The 19,089-nt window shown below is 39.9% G+C and overlaps 2 protein-coding genes across 5 annotated transcripts in view; one reads left to right on the top strand and one right to left on the bottom strand.

Annotated features, from left to right (window-relative positions):
• The window catches only part of PIK3R4 (phosphoinositide-3-kinase regulatory subunit 4), a 199,451-nt gene extending 185,732 nt beyond the window's left edge, over positions 1-13,719 (bottom strand). For 2 of the 3 annotated variants that reach the window (XM_042998259.1, XM_042998258.1), the window contains exon 1: positions 12,785-13,719. The gene's annotated coding sequence lies outside the window, so the exon portion shown is untranslated. Of the gene's footprint in view, positions 1-2,704; positions 2,820-12,784 lie in introns of all 3 variants that reach the window. The other variant, XM_042998257.1, reaches the window with a different exon arrangement.
• ATP2C1 (ATPase secretory pathway Ca2+ transporting 1) overlaps positions 1-19,089 on the top strand; it is a 169,658-nt gene that overhangs the window by 21,290 nt on the left and 129,279 nt on the right. The gene's annotated exons all lie outside the window — the stretch shown is intronic.

Raw genomic sequence — 19,089 nt, 5'->3', positions numbered from 1 at the left:
ATTTCTTTAGCTACACCTTGGGTCTTTGGGAGCCAAATTTATACCTAAAAGGGATGTGACTCCAGGTTGGGGTATGTGTGGTGTTTTACAGTGTACCTTGTTGCACAGAAATTTTTAAGTGCTTGACTCATGCATAAAACTTTATGGCTTTTGGCTTGTGAGATTATCATTAGCAATAGCCTCTACCTACACAAAACAATACAAACAAGCATATGCACAATAACACACCAGAAGTAACCAAAGAGATGTTACTGCGGACTGACCAATGAAAGGCCTTATGGGTACCACCGGCAATTTCCAACATGGAACTGGGGGACTGGGGAAAGGACTGAACCAGCATACCCCATCAAATGGGAACTGGGGACTAGGATTCCAACCAAATGAGGAACTGTGGACAAACCAAGGGCTAATGACTCAGGTTCCAGGAAGAAACTTCTACCAGATCAAACTGACCTGCTAAGTCCTAGACTGAGAATTATGGACTAAACCAAGGGCTAAGGCCTGTCATTCTTTTAGAGCCTTCTGTCTGTCTAAACTGACCCTTTGATGTGGACTAGAAAGCCAATTAGATCCTGAGCTCAATACAAAGGCAGCAGAGCTCAGAACCAAGAGGAATTTATCCACAGCCTTCAGAAATGGTGAGAAAGACCGAGAGTTCAAAGGGTTCATAGATACTAGTGCCTGTGTTTCTCATCCCAGAATCCACCAGAAATTTCCTTTGGATCCCCCTGCTGCCAACAAATCTGTTAAAAAACAAAATTCATCTGAGTACATTTTAAAGACCTTATTGGCTTTATTTAACAATTTGTGAATTGGGCAGCATCCCAACTAGATCTGAAAAGTTGTATAAAATAAAACACTTCTACAGGAAGAAGGGAAAAGGGTAAGGAAGTTGTACTAAAAAAAAGCAGATTGGTTGTGGCAAGGTCATCTTCCTTCAGGGGACAGCAGGGGTCTATCAGGCAGATTACCCCACTAGTGCTAACCAGGTGATTCCAAATTGACCAATTTAAGATCTCATTCCTGGGAGATGCTAAAACTGTAATTAAATTGGGTATTAGGTCTCAGTTTGGTGACACGAGACTTAGTATAAATGACTCCACTTTGGGCCTGCTGTCCCTTTAAAAAAAAATTTTTTTTTAACGTTTATTTATTTTTGAGACAGAGAGAGACAGAGCATGAACGGGGGAGGGTCAGAGAGAGAGGGAGACACAGAATTTGAAACAGGCTCCAGGCTCTAAGCTGTCAGCACAGAGCCCGACGCGGGGCTCATGACCTGAGCCGAAGTCGGATGCTTAACCGACTGAGCCACCCAGGCGCCCCCTGCTGTCCCTTTTTTAACAGAGGTTTAAAAATTACTCAATTTGGGGGAACTTCTTTTAAGAAAAAGAATACAAAATTGTAACTATTAAATTAGAGACATAGTGACTATTAGAATAGAATAAGAAATCACAACAAATTTGGGTGACAAATTTGAGATCACAAAATCTGGAAAAATATGTGTATTAACTAATTAATGCATCCTAAGATATTTTGTTCATACATTTGGACTATAGATTCTTTAATGACCAGTTTACATGACAATGATTTTCTAATAGTCTCTAAAGAGATAATAACAAATAATCCAGATACTCCTTTAACATATTTAATATTTGTTTTTTATTAGAGTATAAAAAAGCTCCATAAACTAGCTTCTGGATCTCTTTCTCCACCCACATACTTCAGGTGCTGGGCACCAGTGGATGCATTTATAATAAGGTTTTCAGGCCTTGTGATTTAGAATAGCAGGAAGTAGAAATATTCTTGGATGTCCTTTCTCTACCAGCACAGCCAGCAATAACTTAACCATACACAGATATGTGCACAACCCACATTTGTATAAATGAAATCCAAATCCAAATGAAACCTAAACGTATCTCCATCTCAACTTCCTTTAAGCCAGATCCAAAATTTTGCCCTAGGGCACTCCAATGCTACCTGATAGGAGAATTGTGACAGAGGAAAAGTCAGCCAAAAGAGTAACTCTAAAATCAACCGCCGTAAAAACATCCTTTGCAAATGTTACCAAGCCGTAAGACCATCAAAACTTTGCTAGAATCTCTTTAAGGGCCTTTAAAGGGGCCTCTGTAAGTGAAGGGCTCTGAAACTTAAGTTTCCTTGGTTTCCAAGAAAATTAGCTCTGGAGGAAAGTATGACACAAAAAATGACATTTATACCACACATGATGCACAAGAGTCAAGGCCACAGGGTGGCTTTAAAAGTAATGTTGTGTGTGGTCTTACTCTGAGCAGCTCCCAACTCCATGGAATGAGAGGATGTTCTTTCAGTGTGTTTTACTCTGTAGTAAGTAGCACTATGAAGATGGGGATGTTCTGATACTGCTAAAACTCAAAGGTTCACCCACCCACACAACCCCATTTATATTTGTTATTTGTTATGGAATAATTTGCAAATACAACAGATCTCAAAACTCCCATATTGGTGTAATTGGTATTAAACACACTGTTTACTATCCTTCCAAGCAGGCCAGTTAACACACACAGAGAAAAAGCATCTTATTGTTGTTAAAGACTATGGAGCAGAAAGATTATAGCATGAAAGAAAGTCTTTAAGAATTCATTAAGATGTAATCAAGCTATTGCAAACTCATCTGTTATTTGCAATTATAATATAGTTACTGTAACTTGTCTCTGGATAAAATCACCTTTAGTTTGGATTTCTTTGCTTAATTTTGCTCCTTGGTGATGTATTCAAATGCCCAGTTTTCTCATGTACATCTTCCTCTTGCTAGAAACTCCTGACTCATCTTCCTCTTCTTCCTTCATTATACAAATAACTGTCCTTAAATGTTGGCAGTCCTTAAAATTGTGTCCTATACCATTAACTCTATTATAGTTTTTGCCACTAAACTAGACTATGACCTATAAGTACATATCAAAATAAATAAAGCTTATCACAGTAGTATTTTGGTCTTATATATGAGTGCATAGTTTGTAATCAAATTGCTTACATTGATTGAATCAGGTAAAACCCTATTTCATTAGTCTTTAAAACAATTGTTTTGCTCTGTCCCCAACACATAGTTTCTGTATAATGTACTTCAGAAAAAAAAGTGTATATCCTCTGAAATGTTATATAGCTTTTTTTATTTTTAAAGGATCAAACTATTTCTCTAAGGAATAAACTGCTTCAATAGAATGGCATTTTCCACTTATGAAGATTTCCCCCACTTCATTCATCTAACTGGGCTGCTAAAACTTGATACACCTGGTCAAAGAAGCATTGTTCCAAAGGTTCTGACTTGAAGTAAGAAAACAAGGACTGGCTTATGGCTGGAGCACAACTAATGCTCCATTGCCCATGCAGTGTCCCTCTAATTTTTGTTTTCCTCCATGCCAAACTGTGGCTATGATGATTTGATGCTCAGGGTTATTTAAGAGGGGAAAAATATGATCTCTTTATGGTCTTAATGCCCTTTCTCCTGGTCATTTAAAATAACTCGTTTTAGGCCAACAGGTATCTACTCAAAGAAGTTCAAAGCCCTATAATTTTAAGAGTTAAAATTCTTTTAAGAATTTAAGTCATTCTTGGGGCGCCTGGGTGGCTCAGTCGGTTAAGCATCCAACTTCGGCTCAGGTCATGATCTCGCGGTCCGTGAGTTCGAGCCCCGCATCAGGCTCTGTGCTGACAGCTCAGAGCCTGGAGCCTGTTTCTGATTCTGTGTCTCCCTCTCTCTCTGACCCTCCCCCATTCGTGCTGTCTCTCCCTGTCTCAAAAATAAATAAATGTTAAAAAAAAAAAAAAAGAATTTAAGTCATTCTTTTAGAAATGCTGGAGGAAGTTTAAAATACTGATAAACAGATATATTCTCTCATGCTATTTTTTTTTTAGAATTGAGGACTATTGGCATGATCAAAATATTTTCAGATGAAAGTTTTAAGTTTCCTGTAAACCGGTGCTCAAATTTTAGCACTGGTATCATATGAAGGAACAGTTAAATTATAGTATGCGTGTGCTACTCCCAGAGTTGCTAATTCAGTAGTCTGAGGTGGGGCCACAGAATTTACACTTGTACAAAGTTCCCATGTGGTAGGGACCACAGTTTGAGAACCACTGATGAAGACCATTTGGTGATGCATATTTTCAAAACCAGTGCTGACAGGGGTTGTACCTTCTCAAGCATGTATACCATTTGGAAGATGGAGAGTCATTTTCAAAGTCTGGGGGATACTGATGATGATTTAAAGTTTCATAGATTCTTAAAAAAATTTTTTTTAAGTTTATTTATTTTGAGAGAGAGAGAGAGAGGTAGAGGTGGAGGGAGAGAGAGAGCATGCACAAGCAGGGGAGGGGCAGAGAGAAGGAGAGACAGAATCCCAAGCAGGTTCCATGCCATCAGTGCAGAACCCAGTGTGGGGCTCTAACTCACGAACTGTGAGATTATGACCTGAGCAGAGATCGAGAGGTGGATGGTTAAATGCCACTCAGGCACCCCAAAGCTTCACAGATTCTTAACTTAGGCTGCCCATGCCTAGTAGCATCATATAATTTTCCATAATGCAAGAAGTCATTAAACAGTGTCTTGCTATAAGTGTTGTGGGATCCCTGAGCCAGACAGTCAAGAAAGAATTCTTGAGACATGGTGCAACTTATTAAGTTTATTTAAGTAGCACAGAGATAAGAGCCATGCATGGCAGACAGAGCTGCACCTTTGCTGTATGAAGTTGGTGGTTACATGCCTAATGCTCAAGTATGAGGAGATGCACAGGCAGTATTAGATCATAAATGTTTTCTTTGAATTTCTACTTGTGCAGCTACTTTCACAGAATGTCTCTGGTGTTTATCATTCAGCTGGATATTAATTAACTATTGGTGAGATGTACAGGCAGTCATAAGACCCTTTAAGAATGTAGCAACCAGTATGTATTTGATCCTTATCAGAACTATGCAGGCTGTAGATCAGCCTTCTGGGCTAAAGGTGAACATTTTTCTGCTTCTGTCCCTCATCATAAGAATAATCTAAAATCTCTTTATCTTTTTAATTCCTTCTTTTGTAGCTGTTTAGTCACTAAAATGACGTTGCAACTGAGATTTTTAATTGTTAATTTAAATTATGGAATATAATAGTTGTATATCCTCCATACTATCTAAAGCCATTATGAAGTTTTAATATTAAAAACAAAATCTTTTAATTTTTCCTTGCCCACAGTCTGGTTAATATGTAAATATAATTATAAGCTCGGAAGAAAGAAAAATTTACCACTCAGAAAGATAAGTATTCCTATACCTTTCAGTGGCTTTTAGATCCTCAGAACATGTGCTTTATATGTATTCTGCTGATTTTTCAATAAGGCATGTTAATGAACATGTCTCAATTACCTATTGAATAATCTCTCTAAAATGCCTGTCTGTAATTATTTACTCTTAGGATTATACTTTCATTTTAGCAGTAATTTCAACTCTGAGAAGATAAACCCAAGGGATTCTAGAATAGCTTCTGCTTGGCATGATTTCCCCAGTGTCCGAAGGTTAAACAAGTGAATGGATGTAGACAATGACCAATGATGTTGTAGAATAAAGCCCTTATTAATTAATGTATTCTTGAATGTCATCAAACGAGCTATGGGGCAGATATCTTAGGTTCGGGAATTAATGGCCATCAGAGTTGCAGGGTGCCCCATTGAGCTGAAAGATGCAAGAATTTAACAAAACAAATGATAAATTGTAAAAGGTAATTCAATAAACAGGGCAGCTTCTTAAATATTCTCTCATGGGTCACTGAAGAAGCATTAAGGAAATTGAAGCCAAGACGGATATTTGACTCCTGACTTTGACATTGAGGAGTGAGAAATTCTTGTGCAAAGAGCTTCCTTCACCTGTGTGAGTCCCAGCCTTGTCAGCTATGAAAAGCAATTAACAAGATCTAGTCTGCTTACCTCACATGGTTGTGAGGATTAAATTTAATTATGTACATGGAACTGTTAGGCCAACTGAAAAGCCCTAAACAAATGTGTAGCTTTGTTGGCTGTTCACTGAAAATTGATTCTCATTTCCCTAAAAGTAATACAAATTCTTTAATCAAATATGCAATCTTTACCTTTCAAAGTGCTTTTTGAGGGTTAAAATGAACAATTTAATCATTTAAACCAGGGAAGAATATATTAAGATTTTTTTTCTTTAAAAAAAAATTTTTTTTTAATGTTTATTTATTTTTGAGAGAGACAGAGGCAGAATGCGAGTGGGTTAGGGGCAGAGAGACAGGGAGACACAGAAGCAGAAGCAGGCTCCAGGCTCCGAGCTGTCAGCACAGAGCCCGACGCAGGGCTCAAACTCACGAGCTGTGAGATCGTGACCTGAGCCAAAGATGGATGCTCAACCAACTGAGCCACCCAGGCGCCCCTTAAGATATTTTTCTTAACATTATAGCTTTTTAACTGCTCTAAGTCAGAAAATAAAAACAAGTTGATGTGCAAACTTCAAAATAATAAATATTTTTGTCAAGTTTGTTTGGAAAAAAATGACCGGCATACTTCAGGAAGGTGTAAACTTAATTTTATTTTAGCAATTTCGCAGTAGAATCTATCACTAAGTAGTCATTAGCTGAATAATTAAACAAGAAAAAAAAATTAAACAAGAAAAAGCCTGATGTTAGGGCACATAACTGTATAATAAAATTTTTTTTGTTTTTAAGTTTATTTACTTTGAGAGAAAGAGAGCACAAGTGGGGGAGGAGCAGAGAGAGGGAGGGAGGGAGGGAGGGAGAGAGAGAGAGAGAGAGAGAGAGAGAGAGAGAGAGAATCCCAAGCAGGCTCCACACTGTCAGTGCAGAGCCCAATGCAGGGCTCGAGCTCACAAACCGTGAGATTATAACCTGAGCTGAAATCAGGAGTCCGGGGTTTAACTGACTGAACCATCCAGGCACCCCTAAAAATTCTAAAATCTAACTAGTTTTCAAGAGTTATGTGCAGTTACATAATTTAAAAATACTCCTGATTAGTAATAAGTAAAATTTGTTAAAGGAGTTTTTGAAATTAATAGCCAATTTTTTACTAATATGCTAATACGGAAAACCTTTAATTTAAAAAAACAGAGGGGTGCTTGGGTGGCTCATTCCGTTGAGCATCTGAATTTGGCTCAGGTAAAGATCTGGCAGTTCGTGGGCTTGAGTCCTGCATCGGGCTCTGTGCTGACAGCTCAGAGCCTGGATCCTGCTTCTGATTCTGTGTCTCCCTCTCTCTCTGCTCCTCCCCTGCTCGTGCTGTCTCTCTCAAAAATAAATAATAAACATTAAAAAATTAAAAAACAAACCGGTAACACTCCCTTGTTCAGTTTTTTCTGACTTACATCTTGTTCTGTAACTTCCCACTGATTAACATTGCCTTTAATATTAAGTACTTTATTTAATATTTTATCATTTCATATGACATAGTACTTTGAATTCTTTTAACTTGTGTAGGAGCACCCAAAGCATCAACCAATACATTAACCTGTTTATCTAAAGTAAACTGTTTTTTTCTCATTTAGAACTCTGTCAATTAGGATGCTTCTAGCTGCAAGTAACAGAAAATATAATTTACTATCTCATATTAAAGGAAGTCCTGTGGTAGGACAGGCTGCAGGATTGGTTGATTTGTTAGCATAATTATGTATTAAAAGACTTGGCTTCCTCAGATCACTGCTTTGTCATCTGTGGTGGTGGCTTTTCTGAAGAAGAGGGGAAAGATGGGTAATAAGGTGGCTGCAGCACTTCCAAGCATTCAGAATTATGGGGAGGGCTTGTTAAATCACAGATTGCTAAATCCAACCACCCAGAATTTCTGACTCAGTAGGTCTGAGTGGGAACTGAGAATCTGCATTGCTAATGAGTTCCCAAGTGACGCTGCTGCTCCTGGTAGTGGGGGCCACACATTGAGAAACACTAATTTAGACTAAAGATCCTGGAGGGGAATGGATGATTGAGGATCACTGGTAACATTCATTACAAGATGTCCTTTATCATTTGGAATATAACAGAGAGTTCCTTTTGCTCTCCTCATAAGGCCTGATGCCATTTCTAGTTTGTCAGCTTCCTGTTCAATATTCTACAGCGGGACAGTGCTCACTTAGAATATCAATAGTCCTATGGTTGAGGTAGCAGTTTCTTAGAAAATCGTTTTGCATTCAACTGTTTGAACCAGGGATTGGTTGAGCCAGTTCAAGCCCCACGTTTGTACTTCGGCTTATTTGTTCCTGTCCTGTAGAAAGCTTTATTCCCCTTTCTTTCCAGAATCCCCATTTTCTTAATTCCCCAAATATAGAATATTTGGCGATATTAGGTTATTTCTAGTATCTTGTGAAATAGGTTACGTGAACATTGCCTTTTATAACCAAGAAAGCAAAGTTGCCTGAAGGTATATAATGTGCTGCTAATCTAATTTTCAATATATATTTTTTAAAGTTTCATTTATTTTTGAGAGAGCAAGCGAGTCGGGGAGAGAATCCCAAGCAGGCTTTGCACTGTCAGTGCTTGCAGCCTGCCGCAGGGCTCAAACCCACAAACTGGGAGGTCATTACGTGAGCAGAACGCCTAACCAATGAGCTATCCAGGCAGCCCTGCTAATCTAATTTTCCATCTGATTGTTATTTGTAGTGATGAATTTTCTAACCTCAAGATTTAACAGTTTGCTTGTGTTGCAAAAACTCCTTCCTGCCAATTTGTAATTCTCCTTCTCTATCATCAGTCTTGCAAACCATCTTATCAAGTTGCAATTCTCCTTTCTCTGTTAGTTATTTCATAATAAACCTTTTGGTGTGGCTTCCTTATTTTGTGTAGTATGCTCAATATGAATATGGTCTGTTTGCCTGACTGTCCAGGGCTAAACTTTAGAATCCTCATAAAACCTTAGGCAATTTCTGCACTGATCACCCTCTCTAATTTATTACCATAATGGCATTTTTTGTGCCTTTTTTCTCATTTGTTCTCACATCAGGAAGCACAGTGGAGAGAGATGATTTCTGCAGGGGGCCTGGAAGGACTTGGGACAAGTTCAGGCAAAGATGCAAGCTTTGCAAAAAAATATTTGACTTCTGGAAAATGGTGGGCTAGAAAATTTCTAAGTGCAAAATGTACCATTTTGGCAGTTTGAGGAAATGCAACCTTTCCCAAGGCTCTCTCAGACCTCAGTGTGCAACACAGTAAAGAGAGATGAAAAATGTTTTTGATGAGAAATTGAGGAAGCATATAAATGGAGGGAGGAGGCCTAGGCTATTACTGCAGACACAGCAGGGGGCCAGCAGATAAAATATAGAATCTGTTTGATAGTTTCAATTAATTTATGACAACCAACCCACCTGCAAAACTTTCAAACTTAGTAGAAGATGCTAGCCAGTGCCAATTTAATGTAGTTGGCTATTCTAAGGCCTGTTGCTTAAACCTAGTCTTTAAGCTGTCTTGTCTAAGAATTAAAATTCTGTGTTTTGATCCTAAGGTAATAACTGAAGACTGTGCAGGAAATTATAACGCTTTGACTCTGTCAGGCATTGATACACATGCCATCAAAATCCAAAGCACAAGCTCAGCTGACATTTCCTTTGTGCATGGAAGCAGCCATCTCAACATTGTTATCTTTTAATTTCAATTAAACCCATGGTTACCTGGGTTCAAAATCTGGGTGTGAAATTCCATCTTCTCTGAGCACTGCTCAGGTTTTAATACTTCTTACAATGATTAGGACTTCTTGTTCAGACCAAGTTGTCCTAGCTAACCTCTTTGTGGTTTGAAGATTTAAGTTTACTTTTAAACGTTGGAAAATCCCTGAATTCTTCTTTGCTTTACAGGAAAGTAGAAGCTCATGCTTTAGTTTGATCATAGGTAGCAAGTAGCAAAGTCAAAGATGGGATTGTTTTTTTTTTTTTAAAGGTGGAATTATGTTTATTCATTCAGCAACAAATATGTATTTATGATGACCATTTTCCAGATTACCTATTTATTCAATAGGTCTTTATTATGGTCTTTACTGCAGACAAAATAGTTTTTGGCACAGAGATGAATTAGGCTGGTTTGGAAACTAGACAGAATATCTTAAAAAAAAATTTTTTTTTTAATGTTTATTTTTGACAGACAGAGAGAGAGAGAGAGAGAGAGAGAGAGAGAGACGGAGCATGAGCCGGGGAGGGGCAGAGAGAGAGGGAGACAGAATCAGAAGCAGTCTCCAGGCTCTGAGCAAGCTGTCAGCACAGAGCCTGACGCGGGGCTCGAACCCACAGACTGGGAGATCATGACCTTGAGCCGAAGTCGGATGCTCAACCGACTGAGCCACCTAGGCGCCCCATAGGCAGAGTATCTTTTAAATGGGTACATTTTTACCTCAAGATAAATCTTGGTATATTGTGTGTCTGTTTTGTGTGGAAATAGTGAAGTCCAGAGTCAACCTCTGGATATGGGACTCCAACTCACTTTGCTCTTTTTCCTTCCCTTTCTATCTTTACCTCTGTCCCCACCCCCACCCCTCCCCTCCAATCCAGAAGATTAGTAGTAAATACCAAAGATCCCAAATATCACCATAGGCTCAGAACGTGTTGAATGGGGAAACTGAGTCACACATAAACTTTAAAAATTAAAAGTACACTTTAAATTCTCTAGTTTCTTCCGCTCAGTTTCAGCAAGGATTTCATGTTTAGAATGCTAGCAAGGGTGGAAGCTATGCAATTTTGTGGGCTAATAAAATATTTGTAAAGTACTTGCCTATCTCTGTGCTAATAAAGCCAAAACACAGGTAGCTCATTTTTATTCTTGCTTCTAATTTTTACTCTTCCAGCACTGCTAAGACACAGAACCAAGCAGATGGATAGCAATTCTGGCAGGTGTTTGTTAGACACTTATTCTGCCTGACACTGCTTATAGTAAAAGGCTGTACTTCCCCAAGTTTGACCCTTAGCATGTCCTTTTCCCATAGGAAGAAAAATATTTCGGCTCTTCCGTTGAGTGGGTTAGCTTATAAAAATAAAGTGTCATGTCTTTAGATGCTTTTAAAATATCTACCTTGAAAAAAAATGACAACTTCTTTTCTAGCCCCTGGATACAATTCCTTAACTATTAACCTTTGGTACTTAAAACAAGGTTAAAATAGCCTTTAAAATAAAACACTGAGGAAGTATTTTGAAATAACCTTTTCCAGGTTAATTTTTACATCCCAAAAGGCCACATATTCCATTATTATCCAGGTTTATAAAAATGCCAGCTATCAAATTTCATACTAAAAACAAGATGCTCACATCCTTTGTGCAATAAGGCATAGTATAAATAAAATTAGAACACCATGACTGTTCCTTCCTCAATCTTCCCTATTTGTAACATTTCCCCCAAGCAGAGATGCCTGACAAATTCTCCTTTATTGCTCATATGTGAACACTTTTTGCATCAGATACATAATTAATTTCGTAGGTTAAATATTCAGAACAGGAGTAGATTTTTAGAGCATTGATTCACAAAGAAGAAATAAGAGGGAACTTGAACATAATACATTTCATTGCCATTAATCTCATTCTAGCTAAGAGTCAATGCTTTTGCTTGTTTCTCTGTATAATAATCTTATATTTTTATAATGCCTATAATTTACAACCTACCTTCACTTTATCAGATCCTCACAACAATCTTTTGAGGGATAGAAGGATAGTTATTATGCCTACATCTGTATCTAAAATATCATTCTATGTATGTATATTGTGCAGTGTACCTATAGTTTAGTCCCCTTCCCCCAAGATGAGGAGGTAGAGATTGCTACACAAAAGTCTCATGGCAGGTTAGCTGGTCATAGGAATAAACGCTGGGAAAAGGAAGAGGTTTCCGAGGCTCATGGCTAAAGCATTCCCCACTGCTCTGGCTTGAATAGTGTTAATACATGCTGTCTTTCATATACATAGGAAGTCAAAGTTGGTGCTACTGATGTTGGCTAGTTTGGTGGAAGAGGTGTTCAGACACCGAACAGAACATCACTGTGAAGATGTGTTGATGAGGTTGAAAGATCTGCTGAGTGGTTGAACCAGCTATCCTTTAAGGCTTTTTGCTGCTCTCAAGCCCAGGAATTTGTGAGATGACTAACGGTGGAATTAGAATGCAATATATAACACTTCTTCTGGACAAAGCCGGTTTTATCCAGTTTCTTTTTTACCTTAGCAATAGGAACAATGGCCTTCACAATTTAGGCAACCAAAAAGTAAAATTTCCGTGTCAGCTACTTTGGGTGTAAGGCATGGGGTGATACATCCTTTGGGGAGTTAATTATGAATTTAGTGTTAATGCTGGGGTATTGGAGTACACAACAGATAATTCTGAAGTTACCTCAGGTAAAATGTCTGAGCTAACTAAAGAAACCCAATATCAAATTCTGTACTGTGAAATTACCCTCTTTGTAAGATCATATGTTCATATCAAATAATGTCTATTTTTACAGTTTCTACTTTAGATGCTAATGTTTTTGGTAGTATGCTGTGCTGTCAAGGTCCAATAAGTATAGTAACTAATAATCATTACAAATTGTTTACAACATTGAGCAAGAGATAGCACATTCATCGTTGTACAAATGAGACTTATAACACCACCGGGTAGACAAAATTCACTAACCATGTAAGCCAAAGGTGTGTCATAGATAGTAACTCTGAGACTAGAAACTAGTTCATCCTAATTTTTATGGTTTGTTTTGGAATTTAAAAGTGACTTCGTTGAATAAAATTTCAATGTTTCTTAATTGAAAAGTAAATCTAGAAAACTGTCCAGGACTTTTGATCCTAGACTAGTTTCACTTACTTGGGATTAAACAGGGAAGACAGGCAACCCGGTCCATTTGCTTATTTTGACGTTGAACATGTGGTCAGAGAACATACTGGGAAGTGTCACAGGACATGAGATAAGGGGCAAGTTTTTAAAGAGAATACGTGTTGATGGAGAGAAATATCTCTAGCACACAAGGGAGGACTTTTCTTCTGCGGTCTCTAGACAGTTCTTTGTGGAGGATGCGGTCGAACTCAGCAGGTGTAGCCCTGCCCTCTAGTGGATTTGGGTGCGAGAGGGCTTCAGTTTAGTTTCCTGTGCCTGGTTTACTAAGGTTTAGTAACATCAACCATCTATAAAAATCACTTATTGGGGGATCTGGATTAGATGCTGGCAAAAAAACACAGCCAGTGGCCGAAGGCAACGCCCGTTCTTCGGCTTCTATCTCTGGACGCTCAATTTCTAGTTGTTCCAATCTTTCGAGTTCCACACACTTGAAATGAGTAAAAAAGGCTGAGCCCTCCCTTGAGCTCTGGGGCTGATCCTTGCCTCTCATTACATACAGGCACCGAAGCAGATCCCTCATCGGGACAGAACTTTGGGAAGTCGCCCGGCGATGACCTCCTCCCGCAGTCAGAGCAAAGAGGCCGTACAAGGGTCTGCAAGTGAGGGTGGGAAGTACCAGTGAGAACACCAGAGTCTCTCTGCGTTCGCCCCTTCCCTCGGAGGTCCTCGCGTCGTCTGCCGAGATTGTGACGGCCACCCCGACGGGAGGGGCTTCCTAAGTCGCCTTTGTTGAGGGAGCTCAAATACCTCCGGGACGGGGAGCATGCTCGAGCCTGCCCGCTTGGCCCGACCCCACGGCTGCCTCTTGAGAATGTGTGGCCGGGGCTGGGGAGCGGGCGGGTCTCCGACCCTCGCGCCCAGTGGGTGCGTAGAAACGGGCGGGCACCGTTCCCGGGGGTCAGCGAGGAATCTCCACAAGGCAGGTAGGGCCGGGGCGGGCCACCGGCCCCGGACGCCCTCCTCCGGTAGCGCTCCGCACCCAACCAGAGCCCTTTCGGGGCGGACCGCTCGGCCTTCGCTTCATTTCCGCCGTCTGCGCCTGTGCGTGCCAGTACGCGTGCGCGCCCTCCTCTCGCAGCGGAAGTAGTAGCGACAAAGCTCGGTCCACGGCGGGCCCGGGAGTGCGGGGCGTGCTGGGGCGGGGGGCGGCGGGGAGGGGCCGAGCGCAGGAGGCGGAGGCGGGAGCAGACCAGCGCGGCCGCGCCGAGCCGGCCGGGCCGACCGTGACGGGTCCCCTCACCTCCTCTCCTTTCCCCTCCCCGACCGCCCTCCCGTTCGCTCCTTCCTCACGCCGGGAGTAGGCTCCCGCCTGGCGCCGCCGCTCGGCGAGCCACTCCTCTTCGCCCCAGGCGCGCGGGGCGCTCCCGCGAGCCCCGCGGGTGAGTCCCCGCAGCCCGGAGGAAGGGAGTCTGGGGCTTTGGGAGGGCACCAGTATTACCTATTGCTTCCCATTTCCAGAAACTTCCAGGTCCTAAGGGAAGGGGCATCTGGGGATACCCCGGCTTGGGAGTGTCTCTAGGGCGCCGCCCCGCCGGCGTGAGCTGGGGGCGTTGCGGGCGATCGAGGGGGTGGGCGCGCGATCTGGGGGCTCCTGAGGTGGTGGCGGGGCGGGGGTCCCCCTCCTCGCCCTCTCTGTCGTCAGCGCCGCTTCTCCTGGTTTCTCTTGCAGATGCTGCTGCTAGGGGTGGTGGGAGCAGCCGTGGGACGTGTGGCCGGGAGAGGGGGTGACAGCCTGGGATTCCGGGGGCTTCTCTTCCTTGTCCCCTTCTGCTCTCTATTCCCAGTGTGGCCACGGCTGACACTAAAGACTTTGTAGCCATCAACCCAAGTGCAGTTTCGATGGAAAATGAAGGTAAAGGCCCCTGGCAGACGGGTTGCACCGCGGAGTTGAGGGTGTGGTGGTTTGCTTTTAGTTGCCTGTTTGCACCTTTTTATTTTCCAGATTTTGTTTTATTTTTCCTTTGTGAAGTCTACAAGGAATTACTTTCTTAGGATACTCGCTTTTATTTTGGAACAGGGCATTTCGGGATTCGAGGTGCTGTGGGCTGACTGAGCTTTATTCTGCTTTCCTGAGAAAGCTACTGTCTTTAGCTTAGGGAATGGAAGGGAAGTTTTCATTTCAGATAGCATCTGTGCTTGTTTAAATAGCTATTTGAAAGGAATCACTGGAAGGGAAGTGGAAATGGAGAGGGAAGGGATGGACTGCATCTCTGTATTTGCATATCAAGACTTGATAATGGTCTGTGACTGGATTCGCTTGTAAGAACGAAAACAGTTTTTTATTAACGCAGATTTGTTTTTCAGCTCACACACACACACACACACACACACAACTCTGAATTTAATGGAATGTTACGAGGTGATTTCCTTTCTTGAAGTTCCTCCCTATTTCAAAGCATCATTTAGGAAGGAGGTTGATGGTAGAATTTGTCCACTACACTTTGGACCACTAAATTATCATTCACATGTTACTTGATTCCTTTGGCCTCATTAAAATATTTAATCCTCTTCATTACACGCACTGGTTGTTTTTCAAAAGCATTGAACAGCTCTGGATATTGTTTTTTTCCTTCTGAAACAACCACACTTATTCTCTGGATGGTCTTGTGTGCGATAGTCTTTTTTTCCCTCCCCCTGGTCTGCAAGATGCTATAAAAGATACTTACAGATTACAGTGTGTCCTCTTGTATCCTTTGGTTTTTAAAATCTGTATCTGGTACAAAGGAGCTGCAGTGGAGCTTACGGGTTGCTTCCTCACTTGTTTTTTCGTTTTTTGAGAATGTAAGCTTGATTGTCGTAAGTAGGACCGGTAGTTTAGAATAGATGTTTCTTATACGCATAATCTGTTTTGCTGCCTGAGACCCCTGGGATATGTGGGAAATAAGAGAGTCACGATTATATTGCTCAGTTTTACTCTGGATGGATAACTGGTGGAAGACATTTTCTGAAATACCAAAGTACCTAACTGCAGAGGAGTTATACTATCTAATTGCGTCTTTAGAAACAGCATTTGAAAGCAGTAATGTTTTTGTCTGGTGGTATGGACGAATCACTTTTCTGAGGCTTTCTCTTTGTTTTTTGGTTTACAGATTTCAGAAAGGCAAATCCTTTCTTCACAAGAGACAAAGAATATTAAATGCATTCATTCATGTACCTGTTTCTTGGTAGTTGTATTTTAAATAACATCTGTATCTTGAACTTCTGCTTTCAGAATGTCAACAGATTTAAGAGAGTAGCCTAAAGTAGGTGTATTCTTAGATGTTGCTTTTGTTTCTTCATCTCTTAGGAAAAGGAGCATGACTAATAAAGATGACTCTCATATTGTCTATTGACGTGAGGGAGTGGTTGTGAGATGGGAGCATGGTGCATGCTTGTGTCTGACTGAGTGTATTATGTGGCCTCATAATAAAAGATTATACAGTTCTTAAAAACTTAAAGGGTTTTTTTTTTTTTTTTTTTTGCCTCATAATAATCAAGAGGCCATTTTTGGCAGTTTCTCATTGCCATAAAATTTTTTTTCATAGTTAAACATCTTTAAGGAGAATTTGTATAAATCTAGAGTTTTCAGTGGGCTATTTTGAAATACATAGAATATCATTGCTTTCCTTTTTTATAGTTTGTATCTTCCCTTGACATGGTGTAGTAACATCTTGGGAGTGTGAAAAAAAAGTGGATTCAAATCATGCCTTAACCCGTAAAAGTTGTGTGACTTTAAGCAGATTACAGTTGACCCTTGAACAAAGTGCTGTTTAAGGGTGCCATCCCCCCCCAGTTAAAAATGTACTATAACTTTTGACTCCCCCAGAACTTAACTACTAACAGCTTATTGTTGGCTGGAAGTCATACTGATAATAAGGTTGATTAACACAGTATATACTGTATTCTTACAAGAAAGTAAGCTAGAGAAACAAGAATGTTAAGAGAATTAAAAGGAAGAGAAAATACATTCACATTACTGTATAAAATCTACATGTAAGTGGACACATGCGGTTCAAACCTGGGTTCAGTGGTCAACTGTATTTCACCTTTTTTAGCCTCTGTTTCCTCATCTATAAATTAGGACTGATGATACTTAGCTTACGTAGTTAAGACGGTAAAATCAGAAACCTCTAGGGAGAGAAGAAGGTATTTAAGAGCATGCACTGCAGAGCTTGGCAAACTGACTTGAATGCCAAATCCCCACTTAGCATAATTTGGCCTTGTGCAAATTATTAAAGCTTTTTGTACTTCAGTTTCTTCATCTATAAAATAAGGGTATTGATAAAACCTACCATATGAGGTTATAAACATTTAGAACAATATCTGACATATCATAAGTGCTCAATAAATAATTGTTATAAATAGCCTAACCCAGTGTTTGTCCGCTAGTATGCCATCTGGCATTAATGTTGTCATAAGAGTTGAATGTTGAGAGGAAGAGTAGTAGTGGCTCTGTGAAGTTGCCATTATTAGTTAGGGGATGGGTGAGTTAAGTACAGGATTTTCTACAGTGTTATAGCTTTAATTCTGTAGAGAAAGTTGGGGCTCCAGCAAGAAACCAGGGGCCAGTGTGGAAGGAGACAGGTTTGGATTTGAATCCTGATTGGTAACATTTTCCTCTTCTAAAAAAAAATCTGATGAGTTACTATGCTTCTGAGTTTTCCCATCTGTAAATGGGATAGTGCCGTCTTGGAGGTTTGATGTGAGGAATAAATGAAGCCTGGTAGGTGAAGTGCCCAGAATGATGGTTGACATATGGTTAGCATGCATGAGTGATTGACTCCTCTAGTTGGTATGTAGATAAATTACATCTCTAGGAATGTATAGGGAAGAATTGATGGTGGCTCCCAGAGGCCACTAGCATGGAGGTTCTTAGGTAGTGTGCATTGTCTACAATGGTTGTTGGGGGAATGACTTCATCCTTGTGGTTCCTTTCGACAGTGGTGGTAAATTTTCTTTGGCACTTCAGTTTCAATTCTTCTGGACCTTTATCCCATGTCTCATTTAAATTGTATCAGCAAAGCTTAACCGGTTTTGAGCCTTAGCTTCCAGGATGCTTCCTGAATATTTCCTGCCAGTCACTGGAGATACTTGAAGTGTTAATTTCCTGGAGTTTCAGAGATTGGTACTAGACATCTATTTGTAGAACTCCTTTTGCATGTTTGAAACTCCTCTTTGCATGTTTATTTTGAATTTAAACAGATACCACCTAGGAGTTTGAGATGTACAGGTAAATGGCTCTTTTCCTGATTTAAAAAAAAATTAATTATTTGTGTTTAAAAGAATGGCTTATTAGAAAAGATATTTCTAGCTGGAGAATTTTGCAAATAGTTTCTTTTTCCCACTAATGGATTTTTTTCTTTTGAATAAATTTGGTCTTTTTCATAGAAAAATATAAACTTAATGTACAGGAAACTAATAGAGCCTTAAATATTTCTTTGACTAGTGGATAGAAATGTAATAATCTTCAAGATTTCAGGACATGTTTATAGCTATAGGCAGGGCTGGTATAGGTCTAGAATAAATTCCTTTGATCTCTTTGTTTAGCATTTGAAAATGATAGTATGTTTATTTACTCGTTACTTTAAAAATAGTTTTTGGTCAAATTGTTAATCATCTAAGAGTGCCTCAAGAAAAGATTGTATGTTAGGATAAGGATAGTTGGAGGAACTGCCAGTAAAACAGACGGGAAACCACCTTAATTGCCTTCCTGTAACTAGAAATAGGAAGCCAGGTTATAAAAATATTTTATACCTTTAGGTGTGGAAAACATAATTTTGTTTGCACTTTTGTCAATAAAGTAATATTCTTAATATTTCTAGAAAAGAGTAGAAACTGAAAGAGATTTATTTATATAACAGCATCTTATAAAATGTAGTAATTTAACCCAGAGAAAGGATGCTACACAGATTATTTGTAAGCAGTAGCTTTCTGACAGTTGAACTCTAAATACTTGATTTGTTTTAATGTTTTTATCATTCATTTAATGTCAGCGGAATTGAGCTGTTAACTGCAGCAGTATCAATCAAAATAGTCTCCTAGGAATATACCCCTTGAGGCTCAAGATTGATTTTCTTTTGAGATCTTGGTTAACCATAATATGTTTAACAAGGTTGTATTTTGTTCTAAAGCTGGAAAGAATACCATAGCTTGATGGTAAAGTTAGCTGGTGTGAATTTTAAATTACAGTGTTGTTACTTGTAGCATCTTAACTCTTAAGGGTCAGTTCAAAAGGTCCGCCCATATTTACTTTGTTAAAAGACACATTCTTTTTATAGTGATTTCAGGAGTCACTT

The sequence above is a fragment of the Panthera tigris genome, chromosome C2 (genome assembly GCF_018350195.1).
Source record: "Panthera tigris isolate Pti1 chromosome C2, P.tigris_Pti1_mat1.1, whole genome shotgun sequence".
NCBI lineage: Eukaryota > Metazoa > Chordata > Mammalia > Carnivora > Felidae > Panthera > Panthera tigris.
Note: the sequence above shows the minus strand (reverse complement) of the source record. Positions and strands in the feature narration are given on the sequence as shown.